The sequence below is a fragment of the Sapajus apella genome, unplaced genomic scaffold (assembly GCF_009761245.1).
Source record: "Sapajus apella isolate SASKATOON/1434 unplaced genomic scaffold, GSC_monkey_1.0 scaffold36, whole genome shotgun sequence".
Classification (NCBI taxonomy): Eukaryota; Metazoa; Chordata; class Mammalia; order Primates; family Cebidae; genus Sapajus; species Sapajus apella.
In genome coordinates, this window is record NW_022436976.1 from 36,352,932 (window position 1) to 36,379,391 (window position 26,460).

The window sequence follows — 26,460 nt, forward strand, 5'->3', positions numbered from 1 at the left end:
TACAAACTAATACCATCTGGATATATCTAATTCCTAGATACTCTCATGAGGTTCAACTCCACTTTTCCAAATATTTTTCTGGCAAGTGGAGAGTACAGGAAGGACATTTGATGTTTTGTTTGTTTTGCAGAGAATGTGATAAAAGCATACTGCTGGGAAAACTTCTAGCATATTTGGGTATTGGGTAAAAGTTGTAGATAGTTAGAGGCTGTTATGGACTGGATGCTTGTTGCCCCCTCCCCAAATTCATATATTAAAATCTAACCCTCAGTGTGATGGGATTATGAGGGAGGAATTTCTGGGAGGTGATTAGGTCATGAGGCTGGAACCCTCACTAATGGGATTACTGTTCTTAAAAGAAGAGACCAAAGGGCTAGTTTGCTGTCTTTCCACTATGTGAAGACCCAAGGAAAAGTTGGTTGTCTGCAGCATGGACCTTCACTAGAACCTGACCATCTTCATGCTGGCATCCTGATCTCAAACTTCCAGCCTCCAGGACTGTGAGAATAGATTTCTGGTGTTTATAAGCCAGCCAGTCTATGGTACTTTGTTGCAGAAGCCCAAACTAACTAAGAAGCATTCATTTTATTTTCTTTGTACAGATTATTTTTATGAAAAAAAATCTAGTATACAATAGGAACCTAATAAATATTTTTGAATAAATTAGGGAGATTGGTTTAGAAAAATTTTGTTCTTAGAATTTTCCAAATATAATTTATTATTACAACAATTAATGAGAATATATTGGGTTTCTGACATTTCTTTAATCTACTTATTTTCACGTGTTCCCACTGCCACTGCTCTCATTTAGACTTCCATCATCTCTGTGTCCAATAATGTGTTCCCCTCTAATTGGCCTTCCATATAATCCCAAAAATGATCTTTCTAAAAGCAAATTTGGTTGTGTTAGTGTCCTACTCAAACTCTTCAATGACCTTAATTTTTATACATTAAAGGATTAACTCAAGTTTATATTCAAGAGGTTGCCTCTTTCTGTGTGCTAGTCACATTGAGCTACTATCTGTCCTTGAATCACTATTTTTATTTCGTATATTTCTTATACAACTTCAACTACTTATGAGAGCCTTTGCTATTCTTTTACCTCTGCTTTTTACACATACATCTGTCTGAAATACTTTAACTTTCTGTGATGTTTAATATTAGGTTTCAACTTGATTGGATTGAAAGATGCCTAGATAACTGGCCAAGTATTGTTTCCCAGTGTGTCTGTGAGGGTGTTTCCAGAAGAGATGAACATTTAAGTCAGTGTACTGGGAGAGGAAGACCCACCCTCAGTGTTGATAGGCATCATCCAATTGGCTGCTAGCCTGGCTAGAACAAAGCAGGCAAAAGAAGGTGGGATAAAACTGGCTTGTTGAGTCTTCTGGCTTCATCTTTTCTCCCATGCTGGATGCTTCCTTTTGTTTCTCCTGCCCTTGGACATCAGGCTCCAGGTTCTTTGCCCTTTGGACTCTTGGACTTATACCAGTGGTTTGCTGGGGGCTCTCGGGCCTTCAGCCACAGACTGAAGGCTGCGCTGTTGGCTTCCCTACTTTTGAGGCTTTTAGGCTCTAACTGAACCACTACTGGCTTTTTTCTTCCTCAGCTTGCAGACAGTCTGTCTTGGGACTTCACCTTGTGATCATGTGAGCCAATTTTTCTTTTTTTTTTTCTTTTTTCTTTTTTTCTTTTTTTTTTTAATTGCATTTTAGGTTTTGGAAATTTTTCTTAATAAACTCCCTCTTGTATATACATATATCATTTTAGCTGTGGCCCTATGGAGAACCCTGACTACTAATACACTTTCTTATTTTGCTTGTAACTCACTATTAAGCCCTTAGTACAGTGTCTCCATATAGTAAGCATTTGATAAGTGCAGTGAGTATCATGCCATCATTGATGTTATTGTCACTGTTATCATCATCATAAAGTGTGAGGGATCCTAGCATATCAGATGTATCAGAGATTTTACAGATTACTTAGTCCAATTTGCATTTTACATATGGACAAATAGATCCAGGAAAATTAAGAGGTTGGTTCAGACTTTTGCAGCTTGTAAGCAAGATAGCAGATCAAGAGAGCTAGAACCTAGCTGAACTAACCTTGTTCACTGCCCCAATAGGCCTCTTTTGGTTTTCAGATTATTTTACCTTCCGACTGATTGGTAGCAGCAACTGATACAGAGGAAAGAGCATAGCTAGTCTTAGCTGTGCTCAAGTTCTGGCTGCTCTATTTAGTTGATAATATTATTCAACTCATAGAGCTGTTAAAATGCACCCCCCCACACACAACCCCTGTTGACGTCGTATTTGGCACATTTCCCCTCTAACACCTAGGTTAGAGGGATTCTAGAACGTATAATTATGCTGGGCCAAACAGTAGTTGGTTTTTAAAACTTGTAGGAGGGAAATATCATGGGAAGAAAGTTAGGAGCATATTGTCTTCAGGCATGAGCAGAAACTCAAAATAGATTTCTGCATACGGGTTTCTAGTCGTGCTTGGGAATGCAGCCGACTGAGCACAACATGGCCCTATCCTGGAGCTCTGCCAGCTTTGCCCACACTATGAGTGGCACAGGTGCATCTGTGCCTGTGGCCCATATTATATACCCTTCACAGGTTCAAGTATATTTTGGTTCAACAAGAGGTATAGAGAGGCCTGCAGAATGTTCTAGGAATTTCTGGACCAGTTTCCTACATCGTAGTACTCATAGATCCACACGTCCACACGTAGAAAATTTTATAGGACCACTTACCTAATTTGAAGAAGAAAGTGCCTTCATGGTTTTGTATGTCTTCTTCCTGTCCATACGTCTGTCTCTCTCAGACCTGATATTTCTCAATTTGAACTCAATTTGAACTTGAATAAATCAGACTGGGATGATCTTCATTTGGGGAATTTATAATATTTCTATCTTCCTGTGCAGAAAAGCTGAAATTATATCAAAGAAAATGAAAACTTTCATTCATTAAGAGGAAGTAAAGTAGCTTGTATTGATTTTCCACCATTTTGTTGTTTACTTTTTAAATAAATCATTTGAAATAGATATTAATGTCTTTTAACAATGAAATTGAGATATTAATAATCAGCAAGTTTACTAACTTAAGAAAGATGACAAAGATAGTGAGCACTGGAGTGAGATTTTAAATGAAGCCCTATCTGACTCCTGCTTTACCATGAAATCCCCAAGTAGCTCTATCACTTTTCTTCCTAACTTTTCAGCTGAGCCTCCTTCAAGGTTTCTGGATTGTGTTTGCACTCCTATTAGATGAATACAAATTATATATTTCCATTCCTCACCCCTTATTTCTGCCTTCCTTCTCCCTAGTATGTCTCGTTTCTCTGACTATTGCTTTTAGATTGAGTATGATGTTGATCAGGATCTCACTGAAAGTATCACTGGCTAATTAATTTCTTCCCTCAAATCCTCATTAGATATGAATTGTATAACTGTTAAAAATAAGCACTAGGGACTTTGCTTCAAGATGTGCAGTAGTGTTAAGAAGTCACATATGTGGGTTCCAACAAAAAGTATTGGTACCAATTTTATTAGTTTGCCAATTTGGAGGAGTAAATGAGAGAGAGAGAGCCAGAGAGAGTAGGCTTTGCTGGGGAGGAAGGAGAGGGGAGACAGAAACAGAGAAAGGAGAGGATTTAGAATGGAAAGATTTGGTTTAGGCCTCTGGCATTATGTGACTAGGGTATATTGTTTAATTTCTGTAAGCCTTAATTCCTTCATTGACTATAAGGAGACGTGTCTCTGCTCTCACTTCCTCAAAAGGTGTATTAGTCAGGGTTCTTTAAAGGGGCAGGACTAATAGGTTAGATATATATATGAAAGGGAGTTTATTAAGGAGTATTGACTTACACGATCACAAAGTGGAGTCCCACAATAGGCTGTCTGCAAGCTTGGGAGCAAGGAAGCCAATCTTAGTCACAAAACCTCAAAACTAGGAAAGCTGACAGTGTAGCCTTCAGTCTGTGGCCTAAGGCCTGAGAGACCCTGGCAAACCGCTGGTGTAATTTCAACAGTTCAAAAGCTGAAGAACTTAAAGTCTGATTTTTGAGGGCAGGAAGCATCCAGCATGGAAGAAAGATGAAGGCCCTAAGACACGGCCAGCCTAGTCCTTTCATGTTCCTTTGAGTGCTTTTATTCTAGCTATGCTGGCTGCTGATTAGATGATGCCCATCCAGATTGAGGGTTGGCCAGCCTCTCCCAGTCCACTGAGTCAAATGTTAGTCTCCTTTGTCAACACCCTCACAGACACACCCAGGAACAATACTTTGCATCCTTCAATCAAATCAAGTTGATACTCAGAATTAACCATTGCACAAGGGTACTGTGAGTTCAGTGAAGACATGGATATAAAAGTATCTTATAGATTGCAAAGTGCTTTACAATTACAGATTGTAGTAAGGACAATTCCGTATTTTAAAATAACAGTGTTATCACATGCATTTTTTTTCTTTCTTCCTTATTTCTCAATATTTTGGTTCACGAATTGCTATTCTATGGTCCAAAGTTTTCTCTGCTTGTGTGAGAGTCCTTGAGTCTCTGGGGTCTAGAACCAAAGTTACAGGAAGCAGTCTCTTACCTGAATTCAGGCAAAGGAGAATTGCAAAACTGGATCACAGAGTAGAGAGCCAAAGTCTGATAAGTGAAAAGTAAGCCAATTGTCTAAAAGGGTATCTGAGCTGAGAATATTACCTCAGAATTCTGTAGCCTGAGAGCAGGATGAGCCAAGTGTAGGCTGAGGCAATTTCTCAGTAAAGGCTGGAATATTTGCAACTGGATATGCGTTGGCTATGTTTAAATACAGACCTGGGTTATTATGAACACACATTATACAGATATGTTCATTTTGATGTGTTTCTGACTATCAAGCTACTCTTTCAGATATGCATCATAAATCACTTTCAAGGTAGTTAGGGTCTATTATGTTCTTGGAGCTGAATTCATCATGACTAAAATTATTTGAGCATTCAGATTTTTTTCCAAAGTTGCCATTTTTTCTGATTTCATTAAAAAGTATACTTCTTTTTTTTTTTCATGACATAGAACAATTAAGATCACTTGTTTCCTTTGTGAGAGAGTTCTACTTTGCTTTGGAAATATATCATTTCAGAAGTAATACTCTCTTTCTTACCACCTATGAATATCTGTATATCTATTAGTCAGGCTTATCCAAAGAAACAGAGCAAACTGAGTGTGTAGATATATAGAAAGAGATTTATTATGAGGAATTGGCCCACGTGATTATGAAGGCTGCTACGTCTAAAATCTACACTGTGATCTGGCAGTCCAGACCCAGAAGAGCCAATGGCGCAGTTCCAGTTTGAAGGCCCTTGCCCTAGACCCAGAATAGCCAATGGTGTAGATGAAGGCTATAGGCAGTCTGCTGAACAATACCTCTTGGCAGGAGAGGTTGATGTTTTTGTTTTTGTTTTGCTCTATTCAGGCCTTTAACTGATTGGATGATACTAGCCCACATTATAGAGGAAAATCTGCTTATTTAAAGTTTATTGATTTAGATGTCAATCTTCTCCAAAGGAAAAAACCTCCATTTTGATACTAAAATTAATTGTAACAATAAGTAAAAAGAAAAGATTTTGTCTGTACATATTATATACTAGTATTGAATTTATTTTATATATATACATCATGTTGAATAAAACACAGAATAAAACATAATACCATGAAAAATAATTACATACTTATACCACAGAAAGGTTTTCACTACTATTTTGGTACTTTTATTCCAGTCTTTAAAGCCACATCTGTATAGTTAAGCTTATATCACCTGTACCATTTTTTATACTGGGTTATCACAAATTATTATATAAACATTTATCATACTACTAAAATATATAAAAATTATATTATTTTATCATATATTTATATAGGACTTTATGTAGCCTTTGCTTGGTAATTTACATTGCTGACAATTTTCTTTGTTATAAACAACGCTGCAATGAACATCTTCCTTGATAAAAGTCTCCATCTGCATGTTGACTTTTGTTTTAGATTACATTTGTAGGTAAGATTATTGGTTTTGATAAAATAAATATTATAACAAATATTTCATTGGGTTTAAATGGGATAATTGCAGCAGCAGATTTAAATTTTTATTGAGGGCTCTTTTTCTCTTACCAGTTTTTGAATTTGAATTTGTAATAGAATTTGAATCCTATTAGGAAAGATATCATTTAAGAGTCACTACAAAATAATCAGATCTCTAGAGCAGTCTCCTCACAATAATTTATTAGCATTTTAATAGGTTTTAGGTATTTAAACTTATTCTTCCAGAGTGCTTACCACTCTTTGTGGATGCTTTCTGTGAGACAGTTTCCTCTTGGAAGGCTGCACTGACCAGTTTTAGGGAACACATTGCTGCTATGTTAAGATTGTTTAGGCAGTGGAGACTAGAATTGAAGGATAGTGGTTGTTGTAAGGGCTAATTATACAGCTAATGGCTTTGCTTAACATATCCATAAGCATTTCCTAAACTGAGTCTTCTTTCTTCTTTCAATAGGATTCTTTCAAATGGGCAGATATTATGACACTGAGTTGGAGAGTGTTATCTCTATTCCCATACAAATGGCATCATATATTGATGCATTCAGACAGAAACCTAGAGAATATTTGGCAAACATCTTGTTTTTCACTGTTACTTCCATACACCCATGATATTCAGAGGTTACCCTGATGAAAACATAGATCTAAGGCCAAAATCTGCCGCTCACATTTGAATTTTGGCAAGTTTTAGATTAGAGAATCTCCTTGTATCTCTAAGATATACCTCATCAAAGGGAAGAAAACGAAGACGGTAGTAAAACGAGTAACTGTTTAGACAAAGCCCTCTAGGAAGCTGGAAGAAATGACATGGGGAGCAGCAACAGTGCCAGCATGGTGTTTTGAGCTCTCATTAGGTACTAGGCACCATGGTTTAATAATTTACATACATTATCATATTGATACTCACATGAACCAATGGAATACATGTATATTATTGTCATCCCCATTTTGTAGATGAAAAAATGAAATGTAAAAAAGGTAATAACTTGCAAAGAGCCACACAGTTAGAATATAGTCATATTAATTGGACAGAGTAAATTAAATCTCATCTACTTCTGTAACTGGCCTTTGACAGAACTAGAGAAGTATTCCTCTTGAATAATGGAGAGGTGAGAATGGGTAGGCACTAATGCAGTTAAATATGAAGAGAGGAAATATGAGGTGATTGAGCTTCTCTGAATGTTATTTTCTCTGTAAAGTAGGATACTGAGGTTCTGAATTTGGAAAAGGAAGGAATACCTTGAAGGGTGAGTATGGAGAGGAGGGTGACTTGGGAATACTAATGACTATTTCAAGTAGACATTGAGAGGACAGGCAAAAGTTGATTAAATACTCACAAAAAGGATGCCAAGCATTCCCAAGCACCCAGTGGAATCTGGAGGCTAAAGATAAATAGTGCATTCAATCACACAGTGGTTTGAAGAAAACTCCTGTGGCAGGAGCTACTAATGCATTTCATAGGAAATCCTAGCAGCATGTGAAATTCAGTAACTCCCTGGTTCCACATGATTCAGTTGGTGAAACCCCATCTCTACTAAAACTACAAAAAATTAGCTGGGCATGGTGGCGCGTGCCTGTAATCCCAGCTACTCAGGAGGCTGAGGCAGGAGAATTGCCTGAACCCAGGAGGCGGAGGTTGCGGTGAGCCGAGATCACGCCATTGCACTCCCGCCCGGGTAAAAAAACGAAAAACCCCCCCCTTTTAAAAAAAAAAAAAAAAAAAAAATAAGTAGCTGAATATATAAATTTTTCCAAATTTTAATTCAGCTAAAATATTTTTTCCTAATTCTTGTTAATTAGATTTTGTTTTATCTGTTATGAGGAAATTCCTAGAACTTAACAAAAATTATTAAAATCATATACAAATTTACCATATTAAACCATGGCACAAAGAATTCATAATTTTGTAAGCCAATCAGCTAATTAAACAAATAAAATTCTGGTAAACTTTGGAAAAACAAAAATAGTAAAGATACATAGTTTCCACTACCCTCAAGGGTCATACTGTGTAATGGTGCCTACACAAGAACAAATACATAATTACAGCACCTTATTATAAAAGCTATGACAGAGAAAGTACAGTGATATATTTGTCTGCTCTGGTTGCTATCACAAAACAACACAGACTAGATAGCTTAAAGAACAGAAATTTATGGTCTCACAGTTCCAGAAGCTAGGAGTCCATGATCAAGATGCTGGCAAGTTTGGCTTCTAGTGAGGGTTCTCTTTCTGACTTACAGATGGCTGCCTTCTTGCTATGTTCTCATGTGGTTGTCCCTCTGTGTATTCAGAAAGAAAGCTCTCTGGTGTATCTTCCTACCTCATTTATTCTTAATTATTTCCTCTGAGGCCCTATCTCTAAATACAACATCACTAGGGGTTGGGGCTTTAATGTATGAATGGGGATGGGGTGGGCAGAAGCATTTAGATCATAATGAGGATGCTGTTGAATTCCATATGAGAGCCCTAATCAGGAATGGAGGTGGTAAGACAATGCCTTCTGCAAGAAATGATTTTTAAGTTTTAACCTAAAGACTGAAGAAAGTTACTCAAATAAATGGGGAAGAGACAGGGGAGAGTGACCCAGATAGAAGCTGGGTGATTATCTGAAAGATCTATCAGAAGAGAGAGAGAAAGCATGACACTTTGGAAAGAATAAAGTAAGTTTGTTGGAGTTGACCCTTAAAATAGGATTAGGAAATGGAGGTGAGAAATTGGAAGTAGGAGGAATAGAAAGATAAGCAGGAGACAAATCATGCCTACATCAAAAAGGAAGAAAAACCTCAAATAACCTAACAATACATTTTAAAGAACTAGAAAAGCAAGAGCAAACCAAACCCAACACTATTTGAAGAAAAGGAATAATAAGCATCAGAGTAGAAATAAATGAATTTGAAATGAAGAAAACAACACAAAAGATAAAACAAAAAGTTGGTTTTTTGAAAAGATAAACAAAATTGCCAACCTTTAGCTAGACTAGCTTAAAAAAAGAAAGAAGACACAAATAAATAAAATCAGATAAATGGGAAGGAGACAGGGAAATGATAAGTGATAAAGGAGACATTACAACTGATAACATAAATTCAGAGCATCACTGGTGACTACTATGTGCAACTGTATGTAATAAATTGGAAAATCTAGAGGAAATGGATAAATTCCTAGACACAAAACCTACCAGTATTGAAACTTGAAGAAATCCAAAACCTTTACAGATCAGTAATAAGTAATGAAATCAAAGCCATAATAAAAACTCTCCCAGCAAAGAAAAGCCCATGACCTGATAGCTATATTTGGTAGAATTGTTGAATTCTACCAAACATTTAAAGATGAACTAATACTAATCCTACTCAATCTGTTCTGAAAAATAGAGGAGGGAATACGTACAAACTCATTAAATGAGGCCAGTATTACTCTAATACTAAAATTAGACAAAGATACATCAAGAAAGAAAACTATAGGCCAATACCACTGATGAGTTTTGATGCAAAAATCCTCAACCAAATAGCAAACCAAATTCAACAACACATTTAAAAGGTTGTTTAATTAATACTTGTTCATTCATCATGAACAAGTAGGAATTATTACAGATATGCAAGGATAGTTCAACATATGCAAATCTACTAACACGATACATAATATCAATGGAATGAAAAATCCATATGATTTTTTCAGTTGTGATATGGTTTGGCTGTGTACCCACCCAAATCTTATCCTGAATTATAATAATCCCCATGTGTCAAGGATAGGACCAAGTGGAGGTAACTGAATCATGGGGGTTGTTTCCCCCATACAGTTCTCATGATAGTGAGTTCTCACAAGATCTTATAGTTTTAAAAGGGGATTCCCGCTTTGCTTGGCACTCATTATCTCTCCTGTTGCCCTGTGAAGAGGTGCTTCTGCCATGATTCTAAGTTTCCTGAAGCCTCCCCAACCATGCAGAACTGTGAGTCAATTAAACCTTTTCTCTTTATAAATTACCCAGTCTCAAGTATTTCTTCATAGCAGTGTGAGAATGGACTAATACAATGCTTAAAAAGTATCTGATGAAATTCAACATCATCTCTTGATGAAAACCCTCAAGAAACTGGGTATAAAAGGAACATGCCTCAACATAGTGAAACCCACACATGACAGACCCATAGCTAGTATCATACTGAATGGGAAAAAAAACTGAAAGCTTTCCCTGTGTGTCTGGAACATGACAAGGATGCCCACTTTCACTACTGTTATTCAACATAGTACTAAAGTTCCTAGCTAGAAAAAGCAGACAAGAGAAAGAAATAAAGGACATCCAAGCTGGAAAGGAAAAGGTCAAATTATCCTTGTTTGCAGATGATACAATTTTATTTGGAAAAATCTAAAGACTGCCTCAAAAACCTGTTAGTACTCAGCAACAAATTTGATAAAGTTGCAGGATGCAAAATCAACATACAAAAATCAGTAGCATTTTTTATATGTCAGCAGCAAACAATATGAAAAAGAAATTTAAAATTTACCCTTTTTATGATAGCCACAAATAAAATTAACCCCCTAGAAGTTAACCAAAGAAGTGAAAGAGAATAAAACACTGATGAAAGAAATTGAAGAAGATCCCCAAAATGGAAAGATATTCCATGTTTATGAATTGGAAGAATCAATATTGTTAAAATGTTCATACCACTGAAAGCAATCTACAGAGTCAATGCAATCCCTATCAAAATACCAATGACATTTTTCATTAAAATAGAAAAAAAAATTCTAAAATTTATATGGATCTACACAAGACCCAGAAGAGCCAAAGCCATTCTCAGCAAAAAGAACAAAACTGGAGGAATCATATTACTTGACTTCAGATTATGCTATGGAGCTACAGTAACAAAAACAGCATGGTGCTGGCATAAAAACAGATACAATAGACCCATGGAACATAATAGAGAACCCAGAAACAAATCCACAAAGCTACAGTTAATTCGCTTTTGACAATGTTTCCAAGAACATACACAGGGGAAAACATAGTCTCTTCAATAAGTGGTGTGGGGAAAACTGGATATTTACAGGCAGAAGAATGAAACTAGAATCTCATCATATCTCATCATATATGGTGACCTATCACCATATACGAAAGTCAAATCAAAATGGATTAAAGACTTAAATCTAAGACCTCAAATCATGAAACAACTACAAGAAAAGATTAGGTAAACTCTCCAGGACATTGGATTGGGCAAGATTTCTTGAGTAATTCCCCATAGGCACAGGCAACCAAAGCAAAAATGGACAAATGAGATCACACCAAGTTAAAAATCTTCTGTACAGCAGAGGAAACAATAAATAAAGTGAAGAGGCAACCCAATGACTGAGAGAAAATATTTTTCAACTACTCTTCTGACAAGGGATTAATATCCAGAATACAAAGGGCGCTCAAACAACTCTATAGGAAAAAAAGCTAATAACGGGATTAAAAAATGGGCAAAATATCTGAATAGGCATTTCTCAGAAGAAGGCATACAAGTGGCAAACAGTTATATGAAAAGATGTCCAACACCACTGATCATCAGAGAAATGCAAATAAAAACTACAATGAGATATCATCTCACCTCAGTTAAAAAGACTTATATACAAAAGTCAACCAGTAACAAATGCTGGTGAGAATGCAGAGAAAAGGGAACCCACATACACTTTTGGTGGGAAAGTAAATTAATGCAACCACTGTGGAAAACAATTTGGAGGTTTCTCCAAAAACAAAAAATAGAGTTATCATACGATCCAGCAGCCTCATTCCTAGGAATATACCAAAAAGAAAGGAAATCAGTATACTGAAGAGGTATCTGCCTCCCATGTTTATTGCAGCAGTTGGAAGCAACCCACATGCCCATAAACAGAGGAATGGATAAAGAAAATGTGATACATATACAGTGGAGTACTATTCAGCCATACAAAGAATGAAATCTTGTCATTGGCAACAACATGAATGAGACTCTGGAGGTCATTATGTTAAGTGAAATAAGGCAGGAAGAGAAAGACAAACTTTGCATGTTTTTGCTTACTAGTGGGAGCTAAAAAATTACAATAACTGAACTCAGAGACATAGAAAGCAGAAGGTTGGTTACCAGAGGCTGGAAAGGGTAGTAGGATGGTGGCAGGAAAATGGGGATTGTTAATGAGTACAAAAAAAAATAAATAAATAAATACAGAAAGAATAAGGCCTAGCATATGCTAGTACAACAGGGTGATGATAGTCAGAAATAATAAATCTGTACATTTAAAAAATAACTAAAAGAGTATAATTGGATTGTTTGTAACACAAAAGATGAGAGCTTGAGATGATGGACACCCTTTTTATCTTGAGGTGATTGTTCTGCAGTACATGCCTGTGTCAAAATATCTCATATAACCCAAAAATATATACACCTATGTATATACAAATTTAAAAAGGAGAGTGGAAAGGGTCAAATAGTTTTCAAGATTTCTGGCTTTGACTAATGGATGGCAAGTTATACTGTTTGCTGATAAAGAGAATGTGTTGGTCAGGGTTGTTCAGAGAAACAGAATCAGTAGTATATATGAATATATACGAGGAGATTTCGTATGGGAATTGGGTGACAAGAGTATGGAGACCCAGAAGTCCCACCATGTGCTCTTTAAAAGCTAGAGAACCACAAAATCCAGTGGTATAATTCAGTCCAAGGGTGAAGATCTGAGAACCTATGGGGATGTGGGCAGAAATTTAAGTTCCAGAGTTTACAGGTATGAAAATCAGGAGCTCTGTTGTCTCAGCTCAAGAAAAACAAGAGAGAGAGGGAGAGAGAGAGAGAGATAGAGAGAGACAGACTTTTGTTCTATTTGGGTCCTTAATAAAATAGATGATGCCTGCCCACATTGCTGAGGGCAGATCTTCTTTACTGACTCTACTTATTCAAGTGCTAATCTCTTCTGAAAACATCCTCACAGACAGTCAGAACTATTGTTTTACTAGCTCTCTGGGCATTTCTTAACCTAGTCAAGTTAACACATATAATTAACCATCACAGGGGAAAAAAGAGGAAGATCAGGTTTTGATGCCTGGGGGCATTTTGAACATATTGTATTAAAAGTATCCAAGACAAAGTATTTTAATGGAAATTTTTAAATTCATTTAAGCTTTTATTAGACATTTAACCCAAATCTGCACATGGTAGGGCACATCTTAGAGGGAATGAGTTTTACCTCTAGCTAGGTAGAGGAGGCATTCATTCCAAGGAAAGCAAATGGCTGAACCAAGTATTTGCATGTGTGAATGTTAGGTGGTAGGGGAGGAAGTAGAAGCCAGAAACCAGTCACCCCTAAGTAGCTTTAATTCATCCTGAGGGAAAACCATAATTCTCAGCAAACTGACACAAGAACAGAAAATCAAACACCACATGTTCACACCCATAGGTGGGTGATGAACAGTGAGAACACAGGGACACAGGAAGGGGAGCATCACACACTGGGGTCTGTTGGTGGAGGACCAAGGGAGGGACAGTGTGGGGGTGGGGAGATCAGGGAGTGATAACATGGGGAGAAATGCCAGACATAGGTGACGGGGAGCAGGGGGAAGGGATGGAGGCAGAAAACCACATTGCCATGTGTGTACCTATGCAACAATCCTGCATGATCTGTACATGTACCCCAGAACCTAAAGTACAATAAAAAAAAATTATCCTGAGGGCAATAGGATACCTTTAGGAAATTGTAAGGCAGGTTAAGAGTGATAATGATAAAGACAGTAAGCTGTTTTTAATTATTACCACTTGGACACAGTTAAGAGTGTGCTGCAGTGGCTTTGGGAAATATAATGATTTCCCTAAGTATCCAAGACAAACAAAGATTTTCTGCACAGTACTTGTAACCTTTTTATATTGTTTGTTTTGTCTGTCTTTGTGTTTCCTTCAATAGAAAATAAGCTCCCGTAGAGTAGAAAGCTTTCTAATCTATTCATTTTATCCGTATACCTAGCTTGTTTTTGGTGTAAACTTACAAATAAATGTATTAGATGTATGTGTATATACATGGGTGGATGAAATTTGTAAGGAGGTTGGGAGAGCTAGTGTGCTGGCTAGAGAAAACAGGGAGAAAATTGGAGAGATGTGAGCATATTTAAATGCTGATGAGAAGGAGCTAGTATAAAGGGGAAGGTGAAATAAGGTGAAAACACATGAGGGGAATGCTACAATCATTGTTTGTTTGCATTTTTACCATTTTTTTCATTTTTTCCCCCTTGTTTTTGACCTAAATACTCTTTTGATTCAATTCTGGATTACTAATTTTACCTGTATATGATTCAAAGTGGGGTCATTGTGTTATCCTGGGTTATTTGTTATTAGAGAAAGCTTCTGCATGGTAAAGGAAGGTCTTGCAAGTTACAGGGGTCTGACTTCTGCTGTTCTCTGACTTTTAATGGTCAGAGAAGGGAAATAATTGGAGAGATACCTGCTTCACCCACACCACCCAAGATGCATGCATGCTTATTTTTATGGTTTCTATTCTCTTAGCTAATTTGGAGTATCTTCATTGTGGGCAGATGGGACAGCTGACCTTGAGAAGTATTTTTTTTTTTTTTGGTGGAGTGGGGCCTTTAACAGCAGCCGTTTATATTGTGCTTTTCCTTTTAAGAAGCCTAGAACCTCCTCAGCCCCCAGGCCATAGACCAGTACTGGTTTGCAGCCTGTTAGAAACTGAGCCACACAGCAGGAGGGGAGTGGTGGGCAAGTGAGCAAAGCTGAGCTCCATCTCCTGTCAGATCAGCAGTGGCATTAGATCCTCATAGGAGTGTGAATCCTGTTGTGAACTGTGCATGTGAGAGATCTAGGTTGTACGCTCCTTATGAGAATCTACTTGAAACACCTGAAACCATCCCTGCCCCCACTGTCGGTGGAAATATTATCTTCCACAAAACTGGTCCTTATGCCAAAAAGTTGGGAACCATTGGCCTAGAGAATGTCTGCATTTACTCATTTTCTCATTTAACAACTATTTATTGAAGCCCTGTTTTGTGGTAGGAGCTGTACAGAAAGAGGAAATGGCTGGGTTTTTGTTTTGTTTTGTTTTGTTTTTCTTTTCAAACAAAATTCAAATAGTTTGCCAACAGTGAAGAGGAGTGGGATCAAGAAGTGATTTACATGAAAGCATTTGGAAATTTTGCTGTCTATTGTTATATTCTGCTTTTTTCACAAGATATTATATCTTGAGTATTTTTACATTTAAATGGTCTCAGAGTACAAAATACTCAAACATGTAAACACAGAACTATTTATTTTACATGTTGAATGTCATTTCTTTTTTCATATTTTTGCTATTAAAAATCATGCTGTGAAGTTTTCACACTAATTCCTAGTGTTTAGAAGAATCTTTTTTTGCTTGATTATATATGGTGATATCAGATTATTTCACTTCACTGCTTTCCAAACATATACGCATATGTACATATGTGGCTGCATGTGCACACACATACACACAGATTCATACACAAATTCCTACCATTTTTATTTTTTGGTACTTAGAAGTATGTATGTTACAGGGAACAATTTTCTGTTTGCATATTTCCCTGCATCTAGTCTTTTGCCTTAGGAAGTGTGGGGCACACACATTCCAAGATGCTTTGTGTATCAATAGTCCTCTTACCTTTTTTCAGTATTGCTATCTTGGAGTTAAGTCTTTTCAAGACAGAGGAAGATAGGTGAGGATTAGCATGGGAGAACAATAATTTTAACATTATTTCCAAGATATGTGTCATACTTTTTCTTCATCTGCTCATATTTTCCTTTTTATAGTCACCTTCTTCATGTACTTCTCTCAATTTCATACATGCATTCTTTCATTTATTCAAAACTTATTTAATACCTACCATGTTCCAGGCATTAAACCAATTACTGGGAGTAAAATTATTTTTTTTAAAAAAAGCCCTTTTTCTTCAAGTTGATACTTGTACCTAAATGATCATATTACAGTATGTAAGTGCCCGGATCAAGATAGCCTAGGGTATCATGAGACCACACTTTACTCACAGCCTAGTACATAACCAGTGTCCAAATCATATTAATGATTCCTTAATGTGTGTGGATATTTCAGCATAAACATATGAAAACATACTTTTGACCCCGATGACCCCAATAGGAGATGGATTAAGGTCATGCCAATCAGCATCTCTGTAATAGTAAATGTGTCTCTATTATGGCTCAGCTCATAGACTTAGGTGTGTCTAGCATTTTTTTTTTTTTCATGTCCCTCTAGAACAAGGGCTTTGTTTGAAAAAACAGGGAAGATTGATGGTTTGGCTTAATTTTTCTTCTAGGATTTAGGAAGTTTCATTCTTTTTGAAGCAAAGCATTAGGCAGAGAGATCAGAATGACAATAAACACCTGATTTTCTGTGCCGTGGGTCCAGGATCAACTGGGGATTGAAAAGCAAAGTTTGCAGATATAAATGAAGCTGCTCATTGACTCAGCCCATCTTCCCTACTGAGGCGGAATTATCTCTGAAACAAAATTGTATACCAAGTGAATTTTAAGCAATGCAGGAGCAGAGAGAAGTTTAGCCTGACATATAGTAAATTGCTTGCACCAAATATATCTTTGCCATGAAAATTCTCAATTTAAGAAATTTTTAATATGTTTTCAGGGTTTACTTTTCTTTCTTTTTTCTTTCTGTGGAGGAAGAGGGGGATTTGCATCTGATTTAAGTGTTAAAATGTTAACCATTCATGATGTGTCTGAAATATGAAGCAACAGTGGTGCAGGGTGGGAGCAGGCTGACCCTGTGTTTCTTTGTTTTTATTTATTTATTTATTTATTTATTTTTTATAGCATTTTAGGTTTTGGGGTACACGTGAAGAACATGCACGATTGTTGCATAGGTACACACATGGCAGTGTGATTTGCTGCCTTCCTCCCCTTCACCTATATCTGACATTTCTCCTCATGCTATCTCCCCAATTCCCCACCCCCTGCTGTCCCTCCCCTATTTCCCCCCAACAGAACCCAGTGTGTGATGCTCCCCTCCTTGTGTCCATGTGTTCTCATTGTTCAACACCCGCCTATGAGTGAGAACATGCGGTGTTAGATTTTCTCCTCTTGTGTCAGTTTGCTGAGAATGATGGTTTCCAGGTTCATCCATGTCCCTACAAAGGACGCAAACGCATCGTTTTTGATGGCTACATGATATTCCATGGTGTATATGTGCCACCTTTTCCCTGTCCAGTCTATCATCGATGGGCATCTGGGTTGGTTCCAGGTCTTTGCTATTGTAAACTGTGCTGCAATGAACATTTGTGTGCATCTGTCCTTATAGTAGAACGATTTATAATCCTTTGGATATATATGCAGTAATGGGATTTCTGGGTCAAATGGAATTTCTATTTCTAGGTCCTTGAGGAATCGCCACACTGTCTTCCACAATGGTTGAGCTAATTTACACTCCCACCAACAGTGTAAAAGTGTTCCTATTTCTCCACATCCTCTCCAGCATCTGTTGTCTCCAGATTTTTTAATGATTGCCATTCTAACTGGCATGAGATGGAATCCCAATGTAGTTTTGATTTGCATTTCTCTAATGACCAGTGATGATCAGCATTTTTTCATATGTTTGTTGGCTTCATATGGAACCAAAAGAGAGCCCGCATAGCCAAGTCAATTCTAAGCAAAAAGAACAAAGTGGGAGGCATCACACTACTGGACTTCAAACTATACTACAAGGCTACAGTAATCAAAACAACATGGTACTGGTACCAAAACAGAGATATAGACCAATGGAACAGAACAGAGACCTCAGAGGCAACACAGCATATCTACAACCATCCAATCTTTGACAAACCTGACAAAAACAAGCAATGGGGAAAGAATTCCCTGTTTAATAAATGGTATTGGGAAAACTGGCTAGCCATGTGCAGAAAGCAGAAACTGGACCCCTTCCTGACACCTTACACTAAGATTAACTCCTGAATGGATTAAAGACTTAAACATAAGACCTAACACCATAAAAACCCTAGAAGAAAATCTAGGCAAAACCATTCAGGACATAGGCATAGGCAAGGACTTCATGACCAAAACACCAAAATCATTGGCAACAAAAGCCAAAATAGACAAACGGGACCTAATCAAACTCCATAGCTTCTGCACGGCAGAAGAAACAGTCATTAGAGTGAATAGGCAACCAACAGAATGGGAAAAAATTTTTGCAGTCTACCCATCTGACAAAGGGCCGATATCCAGAATTTACAAAGAACTAAAACAGATTTACAAGAAAAAAACAAACAAGCCCATTCAAAAGTGGGCAAAGGATATGAACAGACACTTTACAAAAGAAGCCCCTGTGTTTCTTACAGAAGCTTCTCACCTTTAAAAACTGGATCAGGCCCAATGGGTAAAGCAGGATTTTGAACATGAATTTCAGACTGATCTCTTACCTCTGACAGTTACTGCATGAGTACCAATCACATTAGCACTTCTTCAGCGTGGGCCAGAATTTATAGCATAAATTCAACATTTTTCAAATCTTAATCAACCCAGAGATCATTCTCCTCCAAGTGTAGTTTTGTTGCTGCCCCTAGAAAATCAATGGGGAAGAGTTGATACTTTTGTGTTGCCACAGCACAAAATACAAAATGAAATACTCCAGGAAGGTCTACTCCATTTCAGCTGCAATTCTCAGATAATTTTTTGTTTTAATGTCAGTGACACTTTTGATCCGCAATATTCAAGTCCTATCCAGGGCAAATAGACCAGTCAGAAGTATCGTAATTAGATCAAAAGGGAAATTTGATTTTATTCCCCTTTGTCTTAAAATGCTTCTATTTTCATTGTCTGTAGAATAAAGTTTCAACTTTTTGACTTGATATTCAGAGACTTTCACATATCACCTGTTCAGCTGAGCACATTGTCTGGCACACTGACATGTTCAACAAATTTTGTTTTGAGGCATCAAGTAAATGAATTCCCTGTCATGGGTGTATCCACATCAACTTTCCCCTTACATCACAATATACTCTCAAGCCTTTAGGTCTTCACTCACACACAGCTCTATGCACATAGTGAATCTTTCCCTCTTAATTCCCTATCAAAATACTCTTACTCCTTTGAAACTTAACTCAGAAATCACCTCTGTGAACTTTCTTTTTTCCCTGCCTCAAGCCAACCAGGGCTAGTACTGTCTTCCTCTGTGTTCCAACTGCATGTTTTCATACCTCTTTAATAGCCCTTAGCAGTATTTTCTAAGTAGGTATGGTTGGGCTTGATTCTCTGATAAAATGTGAGCTCTGGTAGAGGCAAGACCTTGTCTTTTGCTTATCTCACTTGACAGTGCTGGAATATATCAATTGAACAAAATCAAAATTCTATGCAATCTAAAATCTTGATGACATAAAGATACAGTATTGGGAATAAGAAGTGAATTTTCCACCAGATTGTACAATCTTCCAGCCTCTCCAGACCTTGATTTCTTAATAAAGTGACTCAATTGGCCTAACTGATAACTAAAATTCATTCTTACTTTAGCTTTATTGTTACTGTTTTCACTATTACTGTTGTTATATTTGTTATTTTACTTTTGCTATTCCTACTACTACTACTGCTAATAGTACAATAACCATTACTACCTCAGTTAACTATGCCAGTACCATCATTCACTGAGTGCCTACTATGTGTCAAGCTTTGTTGTAATAACTTACCTTAGATTACTGCATTTAATCTTCACAACCACAAGTTAGGTATTATTTTCTTTGTTTCCCAGAGATAAGAACTGATGCTCTCATGGTAAAAAACTTGCACAACTAGAATATGACAGAGCTAGAATTTAAACCAACATTGAAATTTTTGCTTAATATCATAATTAAAGACACACAAAATGTACATTTTACTATAAATATATATTATGATTAAAAAATAATATATTTTCATGAAAAACATAGAAAACTCTGTAGAAAATAAAGATCAGTAAATTACTTATAATTCTACCACTCAAATAGAACCAGTATTAACATACTGGTAAATTTCTTTTTAGTGTTTTCTCTGTGTATGTATATGTTATATGCATATGTATACACACAGTTGAAAAGTGTACATTCATTGAAATGTGAAATTGGCATGTGGCATGGGTGTATCCACATCAATGTGGCAAGGCTGGTGGGCAACCACTAACCATGTGTGGCTATTAAGTTCTTGGAAGTGGCTAATATGCCTAAAGAAATAAGCTAAGGAACTAAGGAACTAAAATTTTACTTCTTTTGTCATCACCTGGCCTGAGCCTCAAGTACATTAGTAGTTCACTGTTAAGAGACTGCTCCTACCAAAAATACATTTGAGGCATTAGGCTTTAGCTCCCACCAACAATTTGTCTGCTCCAACAGCCAGAATTAGGTAACTTCAAGTCAGTGGGGTTAGAGAGTACTTAATGTATGTCGTAAAAATCATTAGGAAAAGATATGAGTTTCAACAACTGATCAACTTTCTTCCATTGGAAAAAGAAATACATTCTTCAAGTTTGGTGAAAGCCTAATCATTGGAAAAAAAAAAAAACAGACTTTGAGATTGGATTAACTAGATTACAGTCTAGTATCTATTAATGCCTTACTCAGGACCACAAGACACAGATTACTTAAGAAACTGTGATACTATAGCTTTGTGGTATAGAATTGTCTTGGCTATGCAGGCTCTCTTTTGGTTCCATATGAAGTTTAAGGTGGTTTTTTACAATTTTGTGAAGAAATTCAATGGTAGCTTGATGGAGATAGCATTGAATCTATAAATTACTTTGGGCAAACAGCATGATACTGGTACCAAAACATAATATAGACCAATGGAATAGAACAGAGGCCTCAGAAGTAACACAACACATCCACAACCATCTGATCTTTGACAAACCTGACAAAAACAAGCAATGGGGAAAGGATTTCCTATTTAATAAATGGTGTTGGGAAAACTGGCTAGCCATATGCAGAAAGCTGAGACTGGATCCCTTCCTTACACCTTATACAAAAATTAACTCCAAATGGATTAAAGATTTAAACATAAGACCTAACACCATAAAAACCATAGAAGAAAACCTAAGCAATACCATTTAGGACATAGGCATAGGCAAAAACTTCATGACTAAAACACCAAAAGCAATGGCAACAAAAGCCAAAATAGACAAATGGGATCTAATTAAAGTTAAGAGCTTCTGCACAGCAAAAGAAACTATCATTAGAGTGAACCAGCAACCAACAGAAGGGAAAAAACTTTTTACAATCTACCCATCTGACAAAGGGCTAATAAACAGAATCTACAAAAAACTTAAACAAATTTACAAGAAATAACCCCATCAAAAAGTGGGTGAAGGGTAAGACACTTCTCAAATGAAGACATTTATGCAGCCAACAAACATGAAAAAAAGCTCATCATCACGGGTCATTAGAGAAATGCAAATCAAAACCACATTGAAATACCAACTCATGCCAGTTAGAATGGTGATCATTAAAAACTCTGGAGACAACAGATGCTGGAGAGAATGTGGAGAAATAGAAACAGTTTTACACTGTTGATGGGAGTGCAAATTAGATCAACCATTGTGAAAAACTGTGGCGATTCCTCAAGGATCTAGAACTAGAAATACCATCTGACCCAGCAATTCCATTACTGGGTATATACCCAAAGGATTATAAAACATTCAACTATAAAGACACGTGCACATGTACGTTTATTTCAGCACTGTTCACAATAGCAAAGTCTTGGAGCCAACTCAAATGTCCATCAAAAATAGACTGGATAAAGAAAATGTGGCACATATACACCATGGAATACTATGCAGTCCCAAAAAAGGATGAGTTCACATCTTTTGCAGGGACATGGATGAAGCTGGAAACCGTTGTTCTCAGCAAACTGACACAAGAACAAAAAACCAAACACCACATGTTCTCACTCATAAGTGGGTGTTGAACAATGAGAATAGCAGATGTACACAGGGATGTACACAGCAGATGTACACAAAGGCCCCATCACACACTGGGGCCTTTTGGGGTGTTAGGGGAGGGATAGCAGGGGATGGGGGGTATTGGGGAGGGCTAACATTAGGAGAAATACCTAATGTAGATGACAGGGGGATGGATGCAGCAAATCACCATGACACATGTATACCTATGTAACAAACCTGCATGTTCTGCACATGTACCCCAGAACTTAAAGTCTAATAATAATAATAATAATAATAAGTAACTGTGATAGAATCTATGGAGAAACCTGAGTCTGAGAAGGTTAAAGTAATTTATGCCATGTCATGCTGAGAGATCGTGGGCTCAAGACTAAAACTTAGCAGAGCAAAGGAGTAAGCATTACAGTTGATTCAGCCTCTACTTTGACTACACACAGTGTTAGATCCTTGAAATGTATTTTATTGTTTTACATTATCATTGACTCTCTAATAGGTATTATCTCTTACTGTTTTACATTCTCATTGACTCTCTGAAAGGTGTTATTTATTGTAGAGATGAGAAAATTGAGATAAAATAATTTGCCTAATGTTGCAAACATCCAGTAAGTGGCAGTGCTTGGATTTGAATCTTCATCTAAGTGACCGCCAACTCTGTATTCTTTTAGCAATATTCACTTTCTAGGCTTTCTGACTCTCTAAACAGAACTTTTGCCAGTAGAGTCCTTAGCTATCATTTCTTGGAATGGCAGGTGCATCAGTCTGGATACTTTGAGAGGAGGAGAATTATTATAAGTATTAGGGGATACAGTTTGTTAAGGAATTATACCCTACATAACTGTTGGCGGATCTGTGGAAATAAAGGAAAGGGAAATTGGAGGAGCCAAGAAGTGTGACTAGTCCACAAATCTGAGAAGAAAGGCATCAAATCAGGCAGCACAGTGGGTGATCATGGAGAGATTTATGGACAAATGTGGCTTCCGTATAGCTACTGATTCTGTACGTCTGCAGCAAAACATCTGGTGGTAGGTATGAGGTCTCTAGTCAGCAGGGCCAGCAGTCGGGGAAAAGAGCTGAACTTAGACCAAGAGAGAGAAAAGACACTTAGACCAGGAGAGAGAAAGGACAAGCTAGAACCTGCAGGGTACCTCTATTACTGTCTTTCACACATCTGACTAAGCAAAGATCTTCATAGAGTAATAACTATTGCTTTATTTCTACTTTCCAAATCACTTTTAGATTTGGAAGTTCCACTTTGACCAATAACTCATAACCATGCAGGAAAAGTCATTCTGAGAAACATAGTTTCTGGCTTAACTGTGTTTTCCACAGCTGCCATTTAGACAGTTCTGCTAGCTGTTATACTTCAGAGAAAAGGATATCCAACTAGTTAACCCCCCAAAAATAGAACTTTCTAGAATAATGGAAATGTTCTCTGTCTATGCTGCTTAATATAGTAGCCATTAACCATAATGTAGCTATAATTAGCCATAATGTGGCTATTGTGACTAAGAAACTATAATTATAATTTTACTTAATTTAATAAATTTAAACAGCCACATGTTTAAATTTGGTAGGCTAATGACAAAGGTATTGGACAGACAAACCTATAGCATCTGTTGCTTTATCACCTGGGCACACTGTGATAGTACCAGATGTTGAGATCAAGTTACATGTAGAACAGCCAGAGCTCAGAACAGAGTTTACACACATCATGTGCTTAATAAATGCTGAATGACTCTCCTAAATTCAGCTTCTTTCTTTTATATTCTGCTTGTCTTTCAATATTTTGTCTCTTTATTAATGGTACCAATATCCACCCATTTCCCCAACTTCAAAACCTCATGGTTATCCTGGATTTTTCATGATCTCTCATTCCTACATTAAATCATCAGAGCATATTGATACAGTCTTCTAAACATCTCTCACATCTGTTCCTCCTTTCTATCCCCATTGCCACTGTCTTTGTTCACTTCAGGCCACCATTATCTCTTTGGATCACTATGCTAATGTTCTGATTGGTTTCTCTAGCTCCAGTCTGATCCCTTTCAGTCCGCACTCTATACAATAGTAAGCAAGATCTTTTTAAAGGTCAAAAAGACCTTTAACCATGTAAAAGACCTTAAACCCTGTGATGCCTTTTCACTGATCTCAGGATAAAGTCCAAATTCTTATCCTGACCTACAAGGCGTTCTTCAATCTTGCCTGTGCCTCCTTTTTCATTCCCATTTCTGATCAATGTCTCACTCAGATTGTATGCTATTACCAGTTCCCATAGAGTACTAGGATCTGCTATATGTCCATAACTTTACACATTTCCTTTCAATGTGTCCCTTCTTCCTTTAGCACTCTTTTCTAAGAATTTCATCTTCCTCTACCATTCATTCTTTAAGACTCAGCTCAGCATATCTTCTCTTGGACCTTCCTTCACACCACAGGCTGGTGTAAGGGCCTTTTTGATACTGCATTTTACCCTATGCCTCTCTCTTTTCCACTCTCTATGAGCTCCTTAAAGCTAGAAACTGTGTTATGTCTCAATGATCAAGTAAAAGATCTAGCATATGCCTGTGTAATAAATGAATGATCAGAGTCTCTATCATAGACAATAAGCTGTCAAGGTAGTTGCTAGTGGGCCAAAACACAGAATGTATAATGAGCATTACAGAATAACAGAATTTCAGGACTGGGACAGGCAGCATAGAAGCTATGGTAGAAGGAAAATAGACTTCAGTGTTCTGATCATAGCTCTACTGCTTCCTGTACTGCATATCTTAGACAAGTTATCTAACCTTTGTAAGATAGTTTCCTTATTTGTAAGAAAGAAAGAGAGAGCTATATCTATTTTGCACTTGTGAAAAGCAGTGCAACTTTGTAAAGCACCCAGCACAGGGCCTTGGCACAAGTAATTTTTAATACACATAGCTTCTTCCATAGAGATTTTTGAGTATGTCTCCTTCATTGTTAGTGAAGTTTCCCAGCAGCCCTGTAATCCACTGTTCTTAGGATATATTGCAAATAAAATGCTATTTTTTTAAATCATTGATCATCCTCTGGAGCCAAGAACACAGGGCCATTTGAGGCCCTCATTTCCTCCTATAAGAGAAGATGAGCCTAAAGATGATTTTAAAATATTTCAAGTTTTAACAGCATACTGGAAAGATCCTCTGAGACATCTGAGCCTTTATGAAAATTACAATGTTAAATGGTAATCAAATTATTTTGCTGCATGAACATAACCATCTATGGTGATAGTCACTGCTCTGTGACTCTGACCACTTCCATCTGTGTAATCATCATTTTTTTTTTCTTCTCACAACCCATTCAGAAGTGAATTAACTTTTCCAGAGAGAAAGACTCAAATGTATTTAACTGGATCCGTAGAAACAGAGTCCAAGGGACTAGCCTAGCATGGAATTTTGTTGGTTTTTCAGAGAATGGCAATCTTTCTGCTTGCTTTGTCTACTGCCTGTGCTTGAGAATTCTACAATTATCAGAATCCTCAATTGGATTATACCTTCATGTAAGTCAAGCTAATTAAATATTAAAAATCGTATAATCCATTTTTTTTCCAAGAAATTTAAGCCATGGTTTCTATTGTAGTTAGTAGCTAATCTGATTTCCTTGTCATATGAAACCTTAAAAGGGTCTTCCAACAGCACAGGACCGCAGAGTCTCCCCTTCTTCCTCACTGTCAGCTCTATAAACAGGAGCTCAGATTTCCTTTCAATTCAGGATAACTGTGGTGGCATTTATAAATGAGTCCATGTTTAAATGTTTTGCTGAGCTCTCAGGAATATTTATAATAAAGTAATGTCAGGAAACCAGCTTAGTTCAGGCATGAGAAAGAGTTTAAGAGGACAGGCAGTGTTTGACTAGAAAACAGAAAGCCACATTTTAATACTAGCTCTACTATTTATCAACTGAATTACTTGACTTCTCAAGTCAAGCCTCAGTTTTCTCTTTTGTAAAATGTGAGTAATCATACTTAGCTTTCAGGACTATGATAGGTTTGAAATGAAGTAATTAGCCAGCTAGGTAAATAGAAAAGCAAAGGGCTTTGGAGACATGTAGGGTGGATTTAAGGTCTGTTTCCTCTGTTGACTTGCGGTTTGCCCTCAGTCAAATTATTTTTCCTTTCTGAGTCTCTGTCTTTTTACACATAAAAAGAAATGATGGCAGATGATCTCCCTTCAGGCTAGCAAGTCTGTGATGACCACCTCATTCCCCATTCTTAGCTGAAGGAAGGAGGTAACAGCACTATAATCTCCCCTTCAAAGAGGTTTTTGGTGCCACAAAGTTGGACCTTCAACCAAGCCAATTCTAGTTACCTTGTTTTAATTCCTTCCAAGTCACCTCTTTATTCTTAACATATTGTCCCCACTCAAACTGTGATCTCGTGGTTTTCTTGCTCTAAATATTTTTAACTAAATTATTTATTCTCAAATTGTCTTTCCAAAACATCTGATGGATTCATATTTGTGTCTCAGGAACCT

The 26,460-nt window shown here is 37.0% G+C and overlaps 1 protein-coding gene and 1 long non-coding RNA gene across 3 annotated transcripts in view; both read left to right on the top strand.

The window, feature by feature from the left end:
• LOC116564083 (cytosolic carboxypeptidase 6-like) overlaps positions 1-26,460 on the top strand; it is a 705,101-nt gene that overhangs the window by 547,995 nt on the left and 130,646 nt on the right. The window lies entirely within an intron of this gene.
• On the top strand, positions 1,727-5,601 carry LOC116564085. Its single transcript, XR_004274713.1, has 2 exons — positions 1,727-1,982; positions 2,015-5,601. It is a non-coding gene; the product is annotated as an uncharacterized LOC116564085 (long non-coding RNA).